We start from the raw sequence: 6000 nt of genomic DNA on the forward strand, positions 1-6000 counted from the left end.
GGCTCAATGGTTAACGAATCCGACTAGGAACCATGAGGTTTCGGGTTCGATCCCTGGCCTTGCTCAGTGGGTTAAGGATCCGGCGTAGCCGTGAGATGTGGTGTAGGCTGCAGACACAGCTCGGATCCCGAGTTGCTGTGGCTCTGGTGTAGGCTGGCAGCTACAGCTTCGATTCGACCCCTAGCCTGGGAACCTCCATATGCTGTGGGAGCGGCCCAAGAAATGGCAAAAAGACAAAAAAGAAAAAAAAAGAATACGAAATACATGGATTCAAAAATCAGTACAGAACCATGGAAGAAGCTTATATAAATGAGAGGCCTGAGCTTAAACATTGTTAGCTTCGTGAGATACCTGCCTCTAGGTACCTAGGAAAAGTCACATGACTGTTCTGAACCATAGTATTCTCACCCATAAAATCAGGCTAATAGTCATTACTCTGTGGAATTAAGGAATATATATATATATATGACCATGGAATATATATATAAATCTACAGATACATATAAATTTTTGAGTTCTAGATGCTGATTCTCAACACAAGGTAGTCTATATGTATGTGCATGTGTAATTTGTTATGAATCTTTAAATGTAGAGAGGCCCTATAATGATTAGGTTAAACCTTTTTCTTTTCATAAATTATATATGATTAATTGTATATTTATGTGGATAGATTCCAATGGACATAGAGACTAGAGGCTCAACAGCCGTAATGTAAACTCTCAGAATTGACAGTAAGGTTTGCAATGGAGCAGCACTTGTCAGATAGGATCTTGGCAAAGACAAGGAAAGCAGTTTGAGGGACCAAGGTAAGTGGGGTGGAATGCTGCAGATTCGAATGTTGACAAAGACTTTGCTCCATCACCACATCACCCTTTAAAGAAAGTGTGAGCCTCGTGGGACCTGTGAGGGGGAGGGTAAAGGTGACACTCACCCTTCAGAAGGCCTCCTTGGCCAGCTCATACCACAGCCCACTTTACATGCAGCAGAGAATCAAGCCTACCCGCTCATCATTCATTGAGCATCTCACAAATGTTAGATAACGTGCTAAGCGCTTCACATGTGTTTTCTCATTTAAGCCTCTAAGCGCTATTATTCCTATTTGACACTGAACCATTGGAGCTGAAGTTCGGTATCTTGCCAAGGATTTGCAACTAGTAATTATCTAGGCACCAACGATTTTACCAACTATGTTAACAGATTTAGAGTCCATTTTGGAACCCACACAAGCTCTGGAACTGGCAGAGAAATCACCCAAGAGCTGTCGCCTGCACCTGGAACTGAATCCATATCCTCTGTGAGAGTGTATCCTCCCCAAGGATTGACATGGATAATAACATCGCCAAGATCACAAGTAGATTAGATCATTCTGGGGCAGTGCCTTATTTATCTCTGTATTACTAATGTCTAGTAGAGGTGCTGGCAAAATAAATGTGCGATGAGGAGGCAGCAAAATGAATACTCTGGTCATGCGGCAAGTGGGGGTCTGGGCTAGGAAACCCAGCTCTCCTGACTCCTTGCTACTGACACTATTGACACTACTGCTCCTTCTTCTTCTTTGTGTGTGTGTGTGTGTGTGTGTGTGTGTGTGTGTGTGTGTGTGTGTTTCCTACGGCTGCATCTGCAGCATATGGAGGTTCCCAGGCTAGGGGTCTAATTGGAGCTGTAGCTGCCAGTCTATGCCTCAGCCACAGCCATGCCACATCCGAGCCGCATCTGCAACCTACACCACCACTCACGGCAACGCCGGATCCTTAACCCACTGAGCAAGGTCAGGGACCAAACCTGCAACCTCATGGTTCCTAGTCTGATTCGTTAACCACTGAGCCACAATGGGAACTCCCACTGCTACTCCTTCTTGATGTAGGTTTAGCTGCTATAACAAAAAGACTCCAAATACAATGGTTTAAACAAGAGAAAGGCTTATATTTTTCTTAGATAAAAGTCCATGTAGTCAAATCAAAGGAAAAAGATAGAGAGGAAAGCAAATTCCTTCCCAGTAAACACTTAACCAGGAAGCTTCAGATATTACTTCCAGGCACATTCTACTAAGCCAGACTAGTCATATGGCCACATCCAGCCACAAAGAATCCTGGGAAATGTAGTCTTTATTTGTATCTAAAGTTTCTATTACTATAAAAGACAGGAGACTGGTAGTCTTGGCCATGCGGCGGTGGGGGAGGGGAACAAACCACTGTGTACAGCAGGAAAAGGATTAAATTTAAGAGACAGGCACAGAGGGTTTTATTTCACCTGCTAAATATAATACTCATAACTACCTTGGCTCAGTTTTGTTTTGTTTTGTTTTAACTCTGAACAATAACAACGGTGATCAGCATTCATTAAGCATGCCCTGTGCTCTAGGGGCTATACTGTACACTTTATACATGGGATTTAATTCCGTCTTCCCAACAACCCTCTAGGTTGGCGTTATTATTGTCCTTTTCATTTTGGAGATTAGGAAACTAAGCCTCAGAGGAGTTAAGTAGCTGTCCCAGGGTTTCACAGTGAAGGTATGAGTGACAGAATGAGCTGGGCTCGCTGCCTGCAAAGCCCAAGCACAGACCCTCTGCTACACCCAAAGTGGAGATTGCCACCGTATTAGCACTGCAGGGCTGCTGGGATGTGATGGGTGGAGCACCCAGAAGGCCCTCTCCACTTTCCTCAAGGAAAGCAATGTGTCTTGCTAGGGCTTTAAACTTCCTTGTCTCAGTTGAATAAAGAACCTGGCTCCAGAATGGGGACGGTCCAGAAACTTCCTGGTTGCTGCAGACAGGCTGAAGTCGAGCGAAGGAGGAATCCAGGTTTGAGAGAGAAGAGGAAAAAGCAATAAACTGAAAAATCACAGCTCTGCAGGCAATGGAATCTATTACTCAGAGATTAAAATGTCACAAGGAGTACACGTCAGCTCCAGACCTTGGAAAATGTTTTTTCCATCATAATTACTGCTCACCACCAACACAGAGGACTACTTCCCTTCCTAGGGAGGAGCTTGCCCCACTTGGTGTCTTTCTAGCCTTCGGCAGACCTCAAACATTGCTTCTTACATTTATTCAATATTTTAACAATGACCAACCCCAGTGAGCACTTACCATGTACCAGTTCCTTGCAGTTTACTATCCTCCAGTAACCCTGGAAGACGGACACTCTTCATCTCACCCCTGTCTTACGGATGAAGAAAGTGAGGCACAAAGGTATTAGGTCACATGCCCAACCTCACACAGCTGGTGACAAGAGAATCAGGATTTGAACCCAGCTCATCTGTTCAGCTGCATGATGTTAATTACTCCTCAAAATGTCCTTCTGACAACCCAATTCTGTTCATGGGAAAGTGGGAAACAATGCAAGTCCTCCCAGAAAGAACCTGGCAAGTCTTCCTTTTTTTCTTTCACACTGGGACACAACGAGAGCCAAAAATCCGGGGCAGGGAGGGAGTCCATGTCTAACGTCAGATCCGATCCATGTATAAATCCAACCCCAGCTGGAGTTAGTAAACTAAATTAAGACTCATATCCAGTGGGAAACTTACTAGCTAACCTTCAAAAAAGATTTTGTAGAGGAGTATTATTAACTAGGTGAGATCATAAACAGCATGGATAGGGTGATTTCCATCAAAAAAAAAGTTTCTATACACATATAACTACAGACTTATACACCAAATCACCACGAGTCCTTCTACCTGAGATTAGGGACAGATCCGCCTCCCCCCAGTTTCACCCAGATCCCTATTTTTTTTAATTTTTAAAAATCAAGTTTAATAACCTTAAAGGCTTAAAGTGACTGATTTGTTTTTTCACTAGAAGAAATACCTTCAAGCTGATTTTAGCCTACATGTGTCAGTGAGTCAAAGATACTTCTTTTTGAGGTTGGGGGAAAAAAAAGAAAACTTAAAATTTCAGTATCAGAGCATTCATTTCTCAGACTTCTAAATCACAAATTAACACCTTATCATTTATTCTGAGAAGTTGTATCCTTTTCATTTGTTTGTTTAAAGGAAGAAAGAAGTTGGAGAGACCAAGGCAGTATGACAGGAAAACAACGAGAGGAAAGGACAGCCACGAGACATCAAATAGGGAAGACATGCTGTCACAGTGCAGCTTTCGAGAGCCTCCCAAATCTCGCTGGCATCCCCACTCATCAGGAGACTCAAGAAGGCGGTCAAGTTCAGGAACGACCACAACTCAGTACCTGAAACCAGCTGCAAAAAAAACTCAGAGAGACCATGGCTACCTCCTAACCAAACAACGTATTGCTTCTTTTTCTTCATTCTTTTCTATTTTTTTGGAAACACAGTTACACTTATAGGATAGCTGGAGGACAGCACAAAGAATGGTTACTTCCTAAACCATCTGGTAGTAAGGTGCTGATCTGATGGCCCATCACTCCTGCGTACCTGTGTGTGCACTTCCTACAGTCAAGGACAGCATCCCGTACAACCACAGTCGAAGCGTCCAGATCAGGAAGTGCACACTGACACTCCACCACAGTCTAATCCTCAGATCCCCCTTGAATTATGCCATGTGTCCCGACCCTGTCCATCACAGCAAAACTATGTGGTCCAGACCCAAGCTAGTCGTTTGTCTGTCTCCTTCAGTCTGGAATAGTTTCCAAGTCTTGTCTTTTGCAACCTTGACACTTTTGAAGATTTCAAGGCCAGTTATGTTGCAGAATGTCCCTCAGTTTGGGTTTGTCTCTGTGCTTGACTTTTTAAATTAACCTTTGTTAAGTGGAGCACAGGGGGCTGGATGGTGAATGCAGTTCACCAACAGACCACAGGAGAAACTGAGACAGAGCGACTTATTACTTACAGGTCCTCGAGGAAGTAAGGCCCCCCCTCAGGGGACCAGCTGGGGTGGCTGAGGCAGAGCACAGAGAGACAGAACCTGGGCACATGCCTTTGTTAGGGTCCAAGGGGAGGGCCTGGAGGTTCCCCAGGAAGGGCCACACGGGTCAGTTCAAACCAAAAGAGCAAGCAAATACCGAGGCCCTTCAGATCTTAGGCTCTCTTAGGGAGAGCCCCCCATCCTCTCTCCCCCAGACCCTGGTTACCACTGTTTTATTTTCTGTCTCTGTGAGTTTGGTTACTCCAGTACGGCCACTGAGTGGAATCATGCAGTATTTGTTCTTTTGTGAACGGGTTATTCCACTTTGCCTAGGGTCTTCAAGGTTGCCATGCTGTAGCATGTGTCAGAATGTCCTTCTCTTTGAAGGATGTATACTCCCAAAGATTTTAAAAGTTACGTAACTCTATTAGTCTTCTAGGGCTGCAAAATATAACAGGTTGAATGGCTGAAACAAAAGAGAGTGATTTTCCCAGTGCTCTGGAGGCGGGAAGTCCAACACTGAGGGCAGGTTTGGTTTCCTCTGCGGCCTCCCTCCTCATTGGCAGGTGGCTGCCTACTTGCCATGTCCTCACATGGCCTTTCTTCTGTGTCAGTGCATCCCAGGTATTCCAATTTCCTCTTATAAGGATACCAGTCAGCCTGGATTAAGGTCTACCCAATAGTCTCCTTTTAACTTAATCACCTCTCTAAATGCCCTATCTCCTAATACAGTTGTATTCTGAGGAACTGGGGGTTAGGGCTTCAACCTATGAATTTGAGGGGGGACAGGGACACACTTCAACCTGTAACAGTAAACTTCCCGAGAAGCAAACTCCTCAGCTGTATGCAAACCACTGTGGCCACGTCAGAGGGCACTGGTTCAGACAGAGCTGGGCACAGCACTGGGGCACAGCTACTCCTCCACAATATCATCTAGCGTCACTGTTTCGTTTTCCCAAGTCCTAGTATGGTTCTTACCAGCACATTTTGGGTGCTTAACAGTGTGTGTTACTTCTTTCATCTTGGATTGCATGGGGGCTGGGGCAGCTAGAGAAAAGAGATTCCAGAACACATCATTACAGGAAAGGGGAAAAATGGGGAAGAAAACACAGACTTCAACTGCTAAATTCTCCTGCCCCAGCCAACCTGGGTTTTAAGAGATGCCTTACTTTAATGATGG

The sequence above is a fragment of the Sus scrofa genome, chromosome 5 (genome assembly GCF_000003025.6).
Source record: "Sus scrofa isolate TJ Tabasco breed Duroc chromosome 5, Sscrofa11.1, whole genome shotgun sequence".
Lineage (NCBI taxonomy): Eukaryota > Metazoa > Chordata > Mammalia > Artiodactyla > Suidae > Sus > Sus scrofa.